This window comes from Corylus avellana, chromosome 2, assembly GCF_965113065.1.
Source record: "Corylus avellana chromosome 2, dhCorAvel1.hap1.2, whole genome shotgun sequence".
NCBI lineage: Eukaryota > Viridiplantae > Streptophyta > Magnoliopsida > Fagales > Betulaceae > Corylus > Corylus avellana.
Genome location: NC_142491.1, coordinates 20,302,419 through 20,320,732, shown reverse-complemented (window position 1 = coordinate 20,320,732; position 18,314 = coordinate 20,302,419). Strand labels below are relative to the sequence as shown.

The 18,314-nt window shown below is 34.5% G+C and overlaps 1 pseudogene; it reads right to left on the bottom strand.

The window, feature by feature from the left end:
* Positions 1-12,841: 12,841 nt before the first annotated feature.
* Positions 12,842-14,205, bottom strand: LOC132169605 (uncharacterized; annotated as a pseudogene).
* Between the last annotated feature and the right edge of the window lie 4,109 nt (positions 14,206-18,314).

Genomic DNA, 18,314 nt, shown 5'->3' with positions numbered 1-18,314 from the left:
TAGGCTCTTAGTTTTGTTATTATTTGTTGTTTTGCTTTGTTTTTGTGTGTGTGTGTGTGTGTGTTTTTTTTTTTTGTGTTTTTTGTGTTTTTTTTTTTTAATGTTTATAGGGCTTTCGAAGAAAAACAAGTGTTCCCGGCAATTTTTAGACTTAAAAGACAAATTGGGAAAAGCTGGAAGCCATAGAATCGATCACAGCCCAATCTAGGTTCGAGCGCACCTGTGCTCGAGTGGAAGACAACAAGGATTTGGCGTACCAGCGCTCGATCACATATCAAGCCAAGCGCGAGCACAAGATGTGCACGAGCGCGCAACACAAGGATCAATCACAGGAATGCAATCGAGCGCACCAACCTGCGATCGAGCGCACTCACGCGGCCCAGATGCGAAAAGAGTCCTTTTCCACTTCAGTTTAGGTTTACTTATCCTACTTGTACTAGGAAATAAACCTACAATTTCACTAGGTTTTCTATGGTTTCTAGGGTTTTTCAAAGCCTATAAATAGACCTTGAAGCCTCTAGAAAAAAGTGTGGAAAAGCAGACACAAGCTCTGGAAAAGAACTGAAGGCTAGATCAAGAGGAGTTTGGGTTTTTCTTCTCTTCCCCTTTTATTTTGTTATGTAGTTTAGTATTTTAATTATGGCTAGATTGAAGCCCTAATCATGTATCTTTAGGGTTGCAATATTGGCACCTTTGCTATAATTACCTTTTGGGTATTTAATTTAATTACTTCCTGTTTACTTGAATTCTTCATATGAATGTGTTTGATCTATGAATGTGCTTGGATTTATGTTATTTAAGTCAATTTGGATAACTGAGTCCTAGACTTAATAAAGTGACAAAATAACCTCATCGCAGGTTCTTGAACTAATCAACATGAGAAACCGGGAGTAGATACCATGCCCTAGGCCTTGTGTAGTTGTCGATCTTCATACATTTATGCTTCCTTAAAGAACAACTTAGTAGATACCATACTAAATCCTTTATGGAATAAAAGAACTAGCGTAGATACCATGCCTAGTTCGTTGTTTATGGAAATCAATAACTTAAGGAGTAGATATCATGCCCTTAGGTTGACAAACGTTGGATATCTAGAGATAATTAGAATATTTGCATATTGTTAATCTTATTTGAATATGGTTAGAGGTGGATTTCAAAACCCTAATCCTTTTTAGTTTTAGTATTTCTTATATTTTATTTGTTTAATTTAATTCAATCTGTGACAATTGTTTAAACCTGTTAATTAAATAGGAAATTTCATTATAAGCATAATTTACAAATCCTCGTGGGAATGATCTCATATTTGTCTGTTATACTATCGTTTGATCTTGTTCACTTGCAAGTAAAACGTACCAAATATTGTCTATTAATTTAAATAGTATTTGGCACAACAATGATGACGAAGCAGAAGTCTCCAATCTGCATAAATGCTAATTGCAGTCTAGAATGAGAGGATGTGGTCTGGATGGCAATAGGGCTAGCCCAACTGCAAGATAGGAACGCAATTCTGGGCGAATCCTATTCCGATTTGGACTTAGGTTTTCTTTATCCTAATTGGATTTGGACTTAAATCTCCGAAATTTCTAGGATTACTAGGGATTCTAGGACTTTCCTAAGCCCTATAAATAGGCCTCTAAGCATTGAGAAAAAAGACACACCGCTTTCTAGAGTTTAAATTTCAGTAAATTGTCTTTGGAGCTTAGAAGATCATGAGCGGCTAAACCCCTTCGTGGGGTGTTAATGTAACCCTATCCAAGCACAATGGTTTGATTGTATTTAATTTCTAGAATTTCAATTTATGCTTGTTGATTGTATAACTATGAGAATTGCTACCTTTTGATTTTGTTCTTAATTTTTAAATGCAATTGTTCTTAAATTTCAAAATCAATATTTGTGAAATTCTTCTCTTGTCTTAGAAAGTATTTTACTTTTATTGATCTCAAATCATTCTTGTTTTCTGTGATTATGAGAATGATGGTTATACAATGGGTTTAATTGACATATGATCAATAGGATTTGATAGGTCATGCTTAGGGAAGACAGATTGTACTATACCCTAGTTTAGTGTAATTTAGGTAGACAATCCGTGCCAATCGAAGATGGGTTACACTTATTCATTGATTGTATGTATCCTGTTAAAGAATTTAAAAATTTATACCTAGGGAAGACGGGTCGTACCGCATTTTAGTGGTTAGGTGGACGATCCATGCCAACCGAAAATAGATTATGCTTATTCTTTAATAAGGTAGTTTCTTGTTTATTTATAACATGCATAGAATGAATTTTTTGGATTAATTATGATTAACCATTGTTGTGCGGATAGAGGTGAAGTCAATACCCTACACTCTCTCTCTTATTTTAAATCTCTTTTATTTTCATGCACTTTTAGTTTTAAAGAAAATCAAATCAATTCTCTCTTTAATTAAGTTAATTTTGATCTTTCGAATTTGATAATAAAATCTCTGCAGTCCTTGAGGTTCGACATCCTCTTTATAGCCGTATCCTACAAAGATTCGTCCTATTGCGAGTGGTTATTTTTATTATTGATATTTTTTGTCACAAAAATACCACATTAAAGGCTTTCAATAAAATAAGAACAATAATTCAAAAAAAAAAAAAAAATTGAGAATCCCACCAGAATATTCCTCTATTCCTAGCATACTTTCTGTCATTTTTTTTCTATTCCTCTATCTTTTTCATTTTATTTTTCCTGTGTAGCACCCCTATTTGGCCTGCTTTTTGGGCAGAAATCCAAGACTTGTCGGTGTGGTTATTTTGCAAAAATTCAGCCACTCATAAAATGTTAAAATGTTCAATTTTTCACATTTCAAAAAGGTTAAAATTGTTATTTTGCAACCTACGAAAATGGTGAAATATAAAAATAAGCCTGGTTAATTTAAGTATAAAGTACAAAGAGTAAGGGCAAAATAGTAATTTTAATCTCAAACAAAAAAAAACGGTGCTTATTTATAGCTTATTGCAATATTAAAATAATAATATTTAAAATAAATATTATTTAATTAACATTTAAATATTAAAAAAATAAGGCCTAATTTTAAAGTTTTGCCTAAGGCTCCAAATACATTGGGCCGACCCTAGATGGCAAGCTATTGGATGGAGCATGGGATTTTTTGTTGAGAGGAGATGAGGCCATCTTTTTCTGCTCAGAGAAGAAAAAGGCCTAGGAGTTGAATGTTCAAATCAGTCTAGAAATTTGCCTTCCTTCCATTGGCATCCACTGAATATATATTAGTGGCAGAGGGAGACAAGAGGAATCTCATCAATCATCATCTTCATAACTCAATGAGTAGTAACATGATTTCGATTTGGATCTAAATGCAATACCAGCGATGTTTATGCAATGTCTCCCCACCAACTTATCCCCAACTCATTAGCAATTATATTTAATTTTCTAAAATCGAGTTGAGGTTTATATGACATAAAATATGCAGCACACGAGTGGTGTTGACTCCATCTCCTCCAATACAGCAATGGCATTAGCCATTCTGCCCAGCTAGCTCAGCCTGCCTCTCCGGGAGATGAGGGCCGTGTCACTCATGCACACATGCATGTATCATAGAATTACCATAATTGCAGTCAGATTATGTCAGTTTTCATCCATTACAATTTCCTTTGTATGTCAGAAAACTTTATTTATGTTTCCTTTTGAGTGGTAGCAATTCATAATTATTGTATGCTTGCATATGCATTTCTTTCAAAGATCTTAAATATGCTTATGTTTATCACTCTCAACCGACTACTTATGGTTGTATTGTTGTCCTAGTAGGGGTTAGGATAGCGTTGAAGGGCATTTCGCAGGTCATGTTCTTACCGGTGTCTTTTGCCTTAGGGATTCAGATAAAATTGAATTGTCTTCAAATTGTCATGCCCATTTTCTACCCTTGTTGGTCTGGTACTTGTTCCATTTATAGAACCTTTTCCTACCTTAACCGCCATCTTTGGCGACCCCGATTCTCGTGATGAGCTGGATTATTTATTTAACAAATTTTCAACAGTTGCCTTTATTTTTTATTTTCTTATAATTGTTTTTTTTTTTTTTTAACCTTTTTCTGCATTGAATAAAAAAAATTAAAGCAATAAAAGGAAATAAAGTCAATGAAAATACATAAATTATCTTATTTAAATATGATAATATATCTCCTTTTTTTTTTTTTTTTTAAGCAAATAAGGAGCGGGTACAAGGATTAAAACACCAAATAAGGGGTGGGCACCCCAACAATACACCCAAAACGAAAATTACAGTGCAGAAAATACACACAAATAGTAGGCAATGGGTCATAAATGACCCGGGCCACTCTAGAAGGGCCGCTAAAAGCGGTTTCAAAAGCAAAACTCGGAGCTACCCGAAGGTAGCTCACGAGCAAGCAGCGAACAAGTCATCCAAAAGGATGCCAATGGAAGGTAGGCACTGAAACCATTCGAAATGGGTCTGTCAGAGAAGCAAACCGGCATTTGGCAATCAAAATCCCCACAAACAAGCTCAAACAAAACAGTACAAGGCAGTAATCTAATTTTAAAAGCATAAACATAGATCCAAACCCAAAAACCAGAAACATCAGCAAGGGATTTGGGGAAGTCGCACCGGAGCGAGGTTGGCTGGCGGAGGGGCGGAAGGCCGATGCAGACGGAGAAGAAGCGAGATGATGGGCCGATCTGACGGAGGAAGACCACTTTAGCTCCAAAAGAGTTAAAACCGAAACCCACAACAGATGGAAACGCCGATGATGAGGTTTTGGGAGGATAGGGGGTAAATCGCACAAGGCGATGGCAAAGGTGGTTAGAGATAACTCTAAACCAAGAAAAACCGAAAACTTCATGAGAAAGAAAAGCAGGGAAAGGAAAAAGAAGAAGAAAAAAGCAGGGGAAGGGAGGAAGGAAGAAGAAAGGAACTTCTTCCCCCCTCCTAGAACAGGCAACAGGCGGTTAGGGTTTCTTAGGAAAATAGGAGAGAGGGCAGAGCAAAAGAGAATATATATATATATATATATATATATATATATCTCCTAGTACTACTAGAACTATGTTCTAACCGGGTAATACCTAACTAATAAAGTAAATAAAAGTGGAAGTCGTGTCTTTTTTTATTATTATTATTTTTTATTTTTTGTCTTTCTTTCACAACGTGAAAATCAAATTGCAAATCGCCCCAAATTTTATGTGGGTAAAATGTAATTTTTCCTATCAATAATAATAACATATTATCTCTAACATTTAAAGTTTAATTTTTTGTGCCCAATAGATTTTCAAGACTATGACGTTATGTTAGAGTAGGCCCCAAATAACACCTAAAAGGGGGTGAATAGTTGTTTTCAAAAATATTCAATTAGTTAAAATTTAGCAACCACGCAACGGTCACCAAAATAAGCAAAGTAATAAAACTATCAAACAAAACAATTTTGTGACGAAGTAAAAACTTTTGAAAAACTCATTAAAGGTAAAACCAATTGAGGACAACCAAATCCATGAAACTTCTCCATTATAGAAGAATTAAAATGCACACAGTTTAACTTACCAAACCTTAGATGTTTTTGAGGTCACAATCCTAAAAGACGTTTTGCTTAACTGAATTAAAATACAACTTTCATACTCAATTAGACACGACCTTTTCCCAAAAAAAAAAAATCAGTCTTAGAAATTACAAGATAGCTGTAATAAGGACTAAGAGTAAAAGAACATGACCTTAACCAAATTTCACATTACTCAGAAGCCATCAATTGTTTCCAAGTTCACCATGCTTAAACAAATCTTCACTTAAATCAATTCAAATACAAATTACATGCTCGATTAGAACGACATTTTCCCAAAGAAAAAAAAAAGAAAAAAAAAAAAGATCTTAGAAATTACCAAATGAGTACCATAATAAGAACTAATCAAGAGTCAGGACGCAGGACCTTAAAAAAATTTCATGTTAGTCAAAAGCCATCAACCGCTTTCAAGGTCACCATGCCTAAACAACTCTTCGCTTAAATAAATTCAAATAGAACCTTCACGCTCGATTAGAGATGACTTTAAACAAACTAAAAAACTCTTATCAATTACTGGATGACTATAATAAAAACTCAAGAGTTGGGAGACATGACCTTTATAAAAATTCATGATAGTTGAAAGTCATCAAACGTTTCCAAAGTTATTATGCTTAAACAATTCTTCGTTTTAATAAATTCAAGTACAACTTTCATGCTCGATTAGACACAACTTTTGCAAAAAAAAAAAAAAAAAAAATCTTAAAAATTATTAGATGTCTATAATAAAAACTGAGTCAAAAAAAATGACCTTAACCTATAACTGACGAGTCTAAATGCTTAAACAATGTTTCGCTTAAATAAAAGAAAAAAAGAAATCAAGTTTTTATATATATATATATATATATATAAAACTAAAATATATATAATTTCACATAAACCTATAGTTTTTGTCTATAAAAGCTTTAGATGTTCTAGATTTATGACTTCATCCTGGAGTTCCCAAAAAACAAAACGAGTTAAAGAGAGTGGGAGGAACAATGGATAAAAATTGTATGAAGGGATTTATGGTGAAGATAATATTGTTAGTGACTCTTTTTTTTGTCCTGAAGCAGGCAAAGGATCATCCAGTTCCTTTTCTTGCACCCCATATGCTACCATCTCGCCACCCCTTGCCTCCTCGAGTACTTCTCTCTTTCTTTTCAGATGATGATAGTATACTTAATTGGAAGAGAACACACCCAGGGAACAAAGTTTCTAAAGAAAATAGGTTGGAATTGAAATTATGTTATAAAAGTTGTCGTTGGGACTTCTTCGTGTATGTGAAACTCAAAACGCTTGCCTCAACATGGAAGCATCTAAAAGATTGTCGAAAAGAGTGCAAAGACTTATATGGCGAAAGATAATTGTACTACTAGTCGCAGAGTCCATGATCACCAATAAATGGATCTGGTATAGATTCTTGGGCTCCCAGAATATTTCCCTAATATAGTCTATAATCATAATAATTGCATATTTTTGCACTCTTCTTATTTTGGCAATATTATGTAATAACTATGTGATTCTAGTCCCCTCATTAGTAGGTGATTTATATGTAATAATTTTTCTTTCCTATAAGATCCAATCCTATCAATAAGAGTGAAAAACGCTATGCCGACTCCAAAAACTTGTTTATCACAATTTATGCGGAATTAGTACTTTAAAGCAATAAACAATTCAATCACCCAAAATATATAAAGCAATAAAGAGGCAGACACAAATATTTTGTTACGAAGATGAAACCTTTAGAAAACGATCTAAAAGTAAAACCTCCCTAGGACAGCCAAACCCAGGAAATCACTATCAAAAGATTATCCAGAGATTACAGACACTAGGAACACTTACAACCCTTTGCAAGACCTTGGTTCTGTAAGATCGACAAAGCTATAACTCGTCTCCTTACTCACAATCTTCTTCAACGTGATTCTCCTTTACCGGACTCTTCCGATAGACTTCTCAACTCTAGATTTATCAAAGAAATAACTAAAATTCTAAGAGATTTAATTTAATGCTCACCACATATGATCTCTCTTAGCACAGCCTCCGGCGGATTCTCTGGGAGCGAAAATTCGTACCTCTCTTCTATAATGATGTATATATATTAGTACATCAAACCCTATACATGGGCCTACTAAAAACACGTTTTTGGGCATAATAGGTACTGGGTGTGCGGACAGGTTAATGGGCTGTCCGGATAGGGTCTTGCGGAGCAAAAATATGCTTGTTGGAAAGTCTGTCCGGATAGCCTTACACCCTGTCCGGACATGGCTTGCAGTGGGGAGAAAACAGCATTTTGGAACTGTTGTCCAGCCCTGATCAAAAGCTTCGATTGATGGGCGTTTGTTGTCCGATTGAGCTGAAATTTTGCAGGGACGTTCATGACACATGAATCTACATTATGAATGGTGGAGAATTGATTTTGAGCATTCTATATCAGTGTTTGAGCCCGTGGAGAGTAACCTCCGCATTTTAGAACTGAATTAAGCCAACACAAGAACTAACAAACTCCCCCTTTGGCAATTCGGTGACAAAACCAAAATGCCGAGTCAATCCCATCATCTCCCTATATTTAGTCCCCCTTTTTGTCACAGAATGACAAAAGGTTTTCATATTTCCTTAAACATTTCACAAAATATGTAGAATAAGAATACAGAAATAAAACTCATGATCACAGATAACAGAACATGCATGAAGTAATGCAAGATCATGAAGAAACATCAGCAAAAACTCCTCCTCAATGTGTGACTCAATATTAACAAGGGAAAAATGTTCAAGCAAGAGTATTCATAAGAAAAGTATATCCAATAAATGATCAAAAATTGCAGATTAGGAGAAACTCCTTTTGAATGTGCCAAAAAAAAAAAAAAATACTCAAAACATCCAAGAGTTTCAAAAGATGAATAAACAAAATCATTGTTGCAACTCATGTCATGCCATTATGTACCATCATTATTTATGCTATATGTGTTGTGTGTGATAAGCCACAGTCAAGAGTCAAGCAATGGACAAACAAATATTGACAAAAAAGGCACATGAAAATTTTCAAACCATATGAAATAAATTCATATCTTGTTAGGTTAGAAGTCAAACCTTATTAGGGCCTAGTCACCCTCATCCAATATTCTCTCCCTTAGTCTTATCACAAGGCGCAGAACTACATCTAAAATTTTAATTATGGATGAGCCAAGCACAAAAAATTGACTCAGTGAAAATTCCATTTTTGGAATATTTTGGCATTTTGCACATTTCACTTTAGATTTTCTCTTTGAGAACGTGTCTTTTATAAAAATTAAAGTACAAGACATAAGGGTTTGAACTGAAATATATAGGTTCTAAGTTCAACTAGCATTTGGTCAATTTTAACCAAAAAAAAAAATTTCATCCTATGCATATGGTTTGTTCAACATAACAAATTTGTCATGAATTGACATTCTTTCTTGAAGCTTAAGTGCATAGAGATAGCATAAATGAAATATACCACAATAACACATACTTGAATGGATCAATGACGGTTCATTATAAAGATAATCAACTCAAGCATGATAAGTGTATTCCATAGGTACATAAATTAAGAGGATTTCCAATTAAGCAATTAAAGAGCATTTAAAGCATATATCCATCTTTGCAACACCAATTCCTTTCTCAAAAATTTATTAACTCAAATAAACCACAAAGAAGGGCAGCAAAGAAAAACAACATGTTTGAATTGAGATTACAACAGGCAATACATGAATGTTCTTTAGCATTAAACTTCCATCACATCTTATAGGTCCCACTACAAAATAATGATTTGGTTTAATAACTACTTCTAGGTCTTCATAAGACATTACACATTCATGAACACTTGATTAGTAAGTAGACAAAAATCTTGGTGGTCCACACACAACATCTCATTTATAAGCCTTTCAAAGATCATAACATATGAATTTCTTGAAAAGTCCTTTATGAATATGCCTCATAACAAGAACCTCAAAACAAAGATGTATACACTCTTCACACAAAAAGTGTAACAAAAAAAATAAATTGCAATGCATAAACTATAAAGCAAAAACAAAAAAATGCAAAGCAAAGAAAAACAATATGCTCTAGGATTTTCAAAAATAAGCAAAACAACCACTCCTAGAAATGTTATTTTCTCACCTAAATTTAGGAGGGATCACTACCACTCCCCCTCAATTGGTGAATGGTATAATCCTTCCTAACACAAACCTTCTTACTAGCCAAATCTAATTGTCATAATATAACATCAAGTCTCAAAGCCTACTCTTAAGAAGATAAAGCATGTAAAAAATATCCATCATATGCTAGCGGTGGCTCCATCAACACCCCACACATCCCTAAGCCACAAGGAATCCAACTCCTCAAAAATGTTCCTTGCTATATCCTTCTGAATAACTTGATCCCTACTAGGAACCATTGTCAACTTTACTATACTATCTTAAAAAAAAACACATGTTTGATTGGTGGAAAAGATACAAGAGTAATTACATGACTTAGTGAGTGTAAATACACATGAGGTATAGTTTATTACAATGTGAACTCAAATCTTTATAAATCACATGTAACAATGTTATAATGAATGCAATATAATATATGTTGTAATAAGAGAATCATGTCATAGTTCAATTCCATATGGCCTATCCAAAACCTTAACCCCTTCTTGGTAGGATTGGCACTTTTCCGAGTGACCTGTAATACAATATTGATACATCAGATATTATACGAGTATTGTCCATCACTAGTAGCCTGACCAAGTCCGACCTTGGGTGGTAATAATGTCTATCTATAGTAACCACCATTCAAACATAGTTGCCCCGATCAGAAAACAACCATTGGATCCAAGGTCAATCATAAAGAATAAACATTTTTTGACCATAGGGCTTACCCTTATAATTTTAATAAGCCCATAGCCGTTATAACACACGTATCGTTGTATCATGTCATACGATAAAATTCACCATTTATTGTGTCTTACATGCATGTCTTTACAAACTTGTCATTTTTGTTATCTTTTTAATCACTCATTTCACAAAGTAGAGTTCACAAAAATGTAAATGGGTTTCATATGGGATCCACAATCTTGAAATCTAAGAAAATACCTACCACCATGTCTAATACGCTTAAAATCTCAAAGTAAAACAAGCCCTAAATCCTAATACGCTCAAAATAGACATTCTGCCTGGCATTTGAATGTTCGAACAACGAGGATGGAACGTTCGGCCATCACATCAAACGTTTGGTCAGGGAAGGTCGAACATTCAATTCTTGGTAGAAAACCCATTTTGAACAAAAAATCAGCAAAGCCACTTCTAGGCAAGTACTAAGGTTTTAACATGATTTCTAAAAGATTTTAACATGATTTCTAAAAGAGTGGTAAGCCATAATAACACATCCATGCAGAAATAACTACGTCCAACATTATTAATACGTTAGACCATCGTTAAGCTAGTATTAAGGCCAATAAAATATCTACAAGCCTAAACCTACAATTAATGCTATGAAAAACAAATAGACAGTATAATAACCACTTGACAAACGAGTTAGGATAGGAAAGTTACCTCCTTAGAAGCAAAAACCAACAAGAACAGCATTTTCTCCTCTAAAGCACTCACACGCACTCACTCTAGGGTAACAATTAGAAAAGGGGGCGGAAATAGGCTAAAGGGGCATAGGGGAGAGGTATTTTTAGGTGAACAAAAGCCAGAGGATAAAGATGAGATGATTTACATAGTACTGCCAAGTGTCGAACGTTCAATGTACTGTTGGACCAACGGTCCTACAGTTTCCAGTGGCAAGTTAGTATTGTACAGTAGCACGTTCGGACTAGGGTTAAGGTCGAACGTTCAGACATCCAACCTCTAATGTTCATCACTTGGGTTTGACTCGAACATTTAGTCATCCAACCTCGAACGTTCGACTAAGAACAAAAGTCAGTAATTCTTATTTCCAATGAACCCTAATAAACTTAGCAACACATTAGTCCTACCAAGGCTTACAAAATCTTAATAAATACTCAGGGTATTGTAGTAGATAGCATATGGAAAATTGTAGAGTCAAATTTAGTCTTGGGTTACAAAGGTTTTGTAAAAAGATCAATTTTGAAAAACTAATAAGACTCCAAAACACACTCAATCAGGAATTAATAGAGAATTCAACAAATATATGCGGAATGTAAGATCAATCAATTATGAACACAGAGATTTGTTTATGAAGAACAAACCATTTAGAGAACTCTCTAAAATGTAAAATCTTTCCGGGGCAGCCAAACCCCGGAAATCACTTCACAGTAGAATAACAAGAAATTACACAATGTCAAAGACTTACAAAACCTTTGGACTTGACACTCCTATGTACTAGACAAACGACCCACTTTTTATCCACTACCACAGTAGTTTTCCTAAAACCTCTGGACTATTCCTTCAACATGATCTCCCTTCACCAGAACTCCGGTTGGCTTCAATTGCTTTCTCACCAAGGACGATCAAACGTTCCTTACACTAAGAGATAGAATTAACGCTCTATAACAAAGACTCTCTTAGCACGAATCTCCTAAACTCTAGATGCAGAATTTGTACCTATACACATATGTATGGTTCAATATAAATAGGCTACAGACCCCTAGTCTAATCCAACACAAACTCTGTTCAAAATAGACTAAATTTACACTGGGCGTCCGAACGGTGTACAGGCTCGTCCGCACGGAACTAGGTTAAAAACATTAAATCCTAGTTCTCTACCACAGTGCGTACGGACGACTTTCAAACGAAATTGTAGACGAGGCTCTCGTCCGGACGACATTGCAGACGAGGCTTCAAACGAAGGTTTTTGGAATTCAAATTCAGCCTTCTCATCCGAACGGCTGCAGATGAGGTTGCAGACGGCTGCAGATGAAGCTCTCACTGTACACTTAAACTGAACATGTTAACAAAAAGTATTTTGTTCACACAAATCCAGCCAAGACAAAATAAAACTAACAAATTTGTTATAACATGGGTCTAAAGCCAATTTTTCATATGTGATTTTACACATGACACTAAGTAATTGGGTAACTAAGGGACATAATAGAACATTCACATCCAATATTGTTCAACTGAAAGTGAAAGTGCAGGAATTAAAGATTGTTAACAACAGAAGATTTCTGCAACTTATCCAAAAAAAAGAGAAATGATTTCTATTTAATATCCTCCATCTTTTTTCATAATACGTACACATATAATCTCATTCATTTACAAGTATAGATAGGAAATATTTTCCTTCTCTTTGCATACTAAAAAAAGACAAAACTGTATATCTAGGATGTTGCATTGTGATCTTTCTGGCTAGTGGTTCAAGATGTTGAGAAGAGAAACTCGGGTTTTGATTAGGCACCTAAACAGGCACTCAAGTCCTTCTTCAAGATCTTGAACAATTGCTCCAAATTCCCCAACAAGTTATGCACATTCTCAACGTGAGTGATATAATCTGAGTTGCTTCTTTTGTGATTAATGACGGAGTGTAATGCAGCTTCCACCTTCTCAAATTCAGATGCAGCTGTTTCTTCATTATTATGTGCTACTCTTTTGGGGAGCACCAACTTAGAAACCAAGGACCAGCTGCTTAGTTTTGATTGCAACCTCGGCAGGGGCGGAACTATGTACAACAGTGGGGGGACGAATGTCCCCCCAAAGTTTTTGAAATTTTTATTAAAGTAGGTATATTTTATATATTTGCTCCTTAAATTTAGAAATTTGTCCCTCCAAATTAATTTTTTACTCCCTTGTATTTATCTGCAGCAAGACTTTGTTTTTACCTTTCATTGTTGTCAATTAACTTAAATATTTGATGGGTTTGGATTCATTAATTTATTTGGCATTTTTTTCACTTGTTAGTGGTAATAAGTAACTATAGTAAAATTTTAACAAAAATGACTTGTGATTTATTATGAAATTATATTTTACCATATGTATCTATGTATTCGGTAGGTGCTATTATGATCACGCTCAAGTAGGATAGCCACAATTAGTCTCTCCGGCCTACCCTTTTAATTAGAAAAAATAAAAATAAAAATAAAAAAATAAAATAAAATAAAAAAAATCGTCCCCCCACACTCAAAATCCTGGTTCCGCCCCTGAACCTCGGCCCGGCAACAAAGGACAACAAGGATTCAAACACAATGAGAGTTACTGTTTCTATTTCTCTCAATGTGCTAACCATGGGAAGAGTCTCATGGTTTTTGTCAGCATGCTTTCCTTCCATGCCCTTTAAGGCTTTCTGAATTGCCTTCTTGACAACTTTCCTAGCGGTCAAGAATTTCCTAACCTCCCTTTCAAGCCCCATGTCACCTCCTGCTCTTCTTCGCATAATTGATTGGAGTTCGCGTGCGCATTCTTTTGTACGTATCAAGGCATCCTTGGCTGCACTGCACATGCCCAAGAGCCTGAGAGATCCATCCAAAAGCTGTTCCTACCCATTTCCCATTACACCTTCTGACAAAGTCGTGTTGCATTTGGGGCAGCTGAAGCAACTTTTCAACACAATCATGCAAATCCTGAAGGCCAATTAGTTTGCAGCTTAATGATGATGATGAAGTAGAAGCCTCCAATCTGCATAAATGCTCATTGCAGTCTAGAATGAGAGGATGTGGTCTGGATGGCAAGCTATTGGATCGAGCATGAGATTTTTTCTTAAGAGGAGATGAGGCCATCTTTTTCCACTTAGAGAAGAGAAAGGCCTAGGAGTTGAATATTGTTCAAATCAGTGTAGAAATTTGCCATCCTTCCATTGGCATCTACTGAATATATTTTAGAGGTAGAGGGAGACAAGAGGAATCTCATCATCTTCATAACTCAATAAGTAGTAACATGTTTTCGATTAGGATCTAAATGCAATACCAGCAATGTTTATGCATTGTCTCCCCACCAGCTCATTACCAATTATATTAAATGATAGACACCATCTCAGGCATATTGTCACTTTTAAGACAAAATACAGTCCTGAAACACTAATTGCAATTAATATTTTTCTGCTCATGTGGTGCAGGCTTCTTTTCTACCAGGAAGGCAGGCAGGCAATCTGGATTGTATATCTATTATTGTTTATTGTGTCAGAGGAAATGAAGTCAATGCCATTCGTGTATTGCATATCTGTGATTTTTTAGTCTACAAATAACTAATAATGAGTTGGAGAGCTGATGAGAAGGAGACATTGCAAAAACATTACCGACATAGCATTGAGATCCAGATCGAAATCATGTTACGACCACTTGATATTTCAAGAGGATGAGATTCCTTGTGTTCCCCTTACTCCATAATACTTATTGAGTAGACACCAAACATAGAAACACTACGAAAAACACAGGTGTTAGGGACACTTTGGAATGGTATCATTTTAACAAAACAACCCCGTCAATGGTCATTTAAACAGTAAAACAACCTCTCTCAGAAGATTCGTTTCAATAATAGATGCGTGTCATTGAAACAATCCAGTGACGCACGTCTACTATTTTCGTACATCCAAAATTCTTTTTTCACTTAATTAAATTCAAATAAAAATATTATGCTCGATTAGACATGACTTTTTTCAAAATAAAAAGGAAAAAAAAAATAATTTAGCCCCCCAAACTACTAACCATTTTCATTTTAGCCCCTTAATGTTCAAAAAGTGATAAAGTAGCCCCTCAAACTACCAAAAAGTTGCAATTTAGCCACACTGTTACTCAACACTGTCAAATAAGATGGAAAATGCAAAACGACGTCACTTTTTGAGGTTAAGTTACTAAAATGCCATTTTGAAAAAAAAAAAAAAAAAAAAATCAATTTAAAAAATGCCCCCAAAAACAACGTCATTTTGAATAATAATAAAAATTAAAAAACAAAAAAAAGAAAAAACGGTGGTTTAGGGTGGCTGCCATAGGCCATGAGGGTGGCCGCCCAACCACCCCCACAAGCCTGGGGGTGGCTCGACGGCCACCCCCATGGCTTAGGGGTGGCTCGCCAGCCACCCCCATGGTCTATGTGGTGGCCGATGAGCCACTCCCAGGCCATGGGGGTTGCTCGGCGGCCCCCCCATGGCCTAAGGAGTGGTTGCCCAGCCACCCCAACAGGTGTGGGGGTGGCTGCCTAGCCACCCCTATGGCCTGGGAGTGGCTCGTCGGCCACCCCATAGACCAAGGGGTGGCTGGCGAGCCACCCCATAGGCCATGGGGTGGCAGCCGAGCCACCCCTAAACCACCATCTTTGTGTTTTTTTTTTTTTTTTTTCCTCAAAACGACGTCGTTTTGGGGGGGCATTTTTTAAATTTATTTTTTTTAAAATGGTATTTTAGTAACTTAACCTTGTCAAAACGACGTAGTATTGAATTTTTTATCCTATTTGACGGTAATGACTAACAAAGTGGTCAAATTGCAACTAATTGGTAGTTTGGGAGCTATTTTATCACTTTTTGAACATTAAAGGGCTAAAATGAAAATGGCTTGTAGTTTCGGAGGTTAAATTATATTTTTTCCCAAAAATAATCTTAGAAATTACTGGATGACTGTAATAAGAACTCAATAGTCAAGAAACATGACCTTAAATTCACATTAGTGAGAATCCACCAATCATTTCCAATGTCACCATGCTTAATAAACTCTTAAATTAAAAAAGAAAAATTAAATAGAACTTTCATTAGACATGAATTTTTCCCAAAATAAAAAAATAAAAAGAAACTCTTAGAAATTACTAGATTACTATAATAAGAACTCAAGAGTCAGAAAACATGACCTCAACTAAAATTTACGTTAGTTAAATTAATCCATCAATCATTTCTAATGTCACGATGCTTAAACAAATCTTCACTTTTTAGATAAATTCAAAAACAACTTTTATACTTGATTAGACATGTCATTTGCAAAATAAAATAAAATTAAAAAAAATTAAAAAAAAAAAAAAAAAAAAAGGATCTTAGAAATTTCTAGATAATAACAATAAGAACTTAAGAGTCAAGACACATGACCTCAACAAAAATTTCACGTTAATCAACAATCAAACGCTTCCAAGGTCAATGTTATAGGCCTTTCCATATTAGGCTATCCATATTAGGTTTATATTAGGTTAGCATAAGTCAGCTAATCCTTGCCGTATTAGGATTATGATATTATTTTAATAAAAGTCTCTTGATAACTCAGCCCTAATAAACATTGAAATAGTTTGTCTATTTAAAGGCTATTATGTTATGAATAAATGAAGAAAAGAATTAATCTCAAACCTTGTATTTGAAAAAATGTTTTGGGTTTTCTTAAAATTTAAAGGTCTAGGTTCCCTCATAGCCTAATTTATCTGTTGCGAACTTAGGTTCGTAACAGTCACCATATGCTTAAATAACTCTTCACTTAAATAAATCGAAATACAAATTTAATACTCGAATAGACATGACTTTTGCCAAAAAAAAAAACAAACTCTTAAAGATCACTAGATGACTATTATAAAAACTCAAGAGTCATGTGACCTTAACAAATATCATGTTAGTCAAAAGGCATCAAACGTTTCCAAAGAAACCATGCTAAAACAAATCTTCGCTTAAATAAATAAATTTTCATGCTCGGTTAAACACGACTTGTGCCTAAAAAAAAAAAAAAAAAAAAATCTTAGAAATTACTAGATATCTATAATAAAAACTAAGCAATCAAGAGACATGACCTTAACTTAAATTCAAGTTAGCCAAAATGCATCAAACCTTTTCCAAGGTCACCGTGTTTAAACAAATCTTCAATTAAATAAATTAGTTTTTATGCTCGATTAAACACAACTTTTGCCAAAAAAAAAAAAAACTCTTAAAAAAAAAAATCTTAGAAATTACTAGATATCTATAATAAAAACTAAACAATCAAGAGACATGACCTTAACTTAAATTCAAGTTAGCCAAAATGCATCAAACCTTTTCCAAGGTCACCGTGCTTAAACAAATCTTCAATTAAATAAATTAGTTTTTATGCTCGATTAAACACAACTTTTGCCACAAAAAAAAAAAAAACTCTTAGAAATTACTGGATATCTATAATAAAAACTAAACAATCAAGAGACATTACCTTAGCTTAAATTCAAGTTAGCCAAAATGCATCAAGCCTTTTCCAAGGTCACCGTGCTTAAACAAATCTTCAATTAAATAAATTAGTTTTTATGCTCGATTAAACACAACTTTTGCCAAAAATAAAAAATTCTTAGAAATTACTGGATATCTATAATAAAAACTAAACAATCAAGAGACATTACCTTAACTTAAATTCAAGTTAGCAAAAGAGTAATGCCAGGTACCATCTTTTTATCCTTCTAAAATTCTCATAAAGTTGATGTGGCTTCTAAAATCACAATTAAATTTTAGATGAATCATACTTGAATTTTGATCCAATTGTGATTTTGAAAGCTACATCAGCTTTAGGAGGATTTTAGGAAGATAAAAATATGGTACCTAGCATTACTCTTAGCCAAAACCCATCAAATCTTTCCAAGGTCGCCATACTTAAACAAATCTTCGATTAAATAAATTAGTTTTCATACTCGATTAAACACGACTTTTGTCACACAAAAAAAAAACACTCTTAGAAATTACCGGATATCTATAATAAAAACTAAACAATGATCAAGAGACATGACCTTAACTTAAATTCAAGTTAGCCAAAACCCATCAAACCTTTCCAAGGTCACCATGCTTAAAAAATTCTTCGCTTAAAAAAAAAAAAAAAATCACTCTTTTATATAAATGCTTTAAGATGTTATAAATTATGGATTCATCCTGGAGTTCCAAGAAAAAAAAAGTAATCCGAAGAGAGTGGGAGGA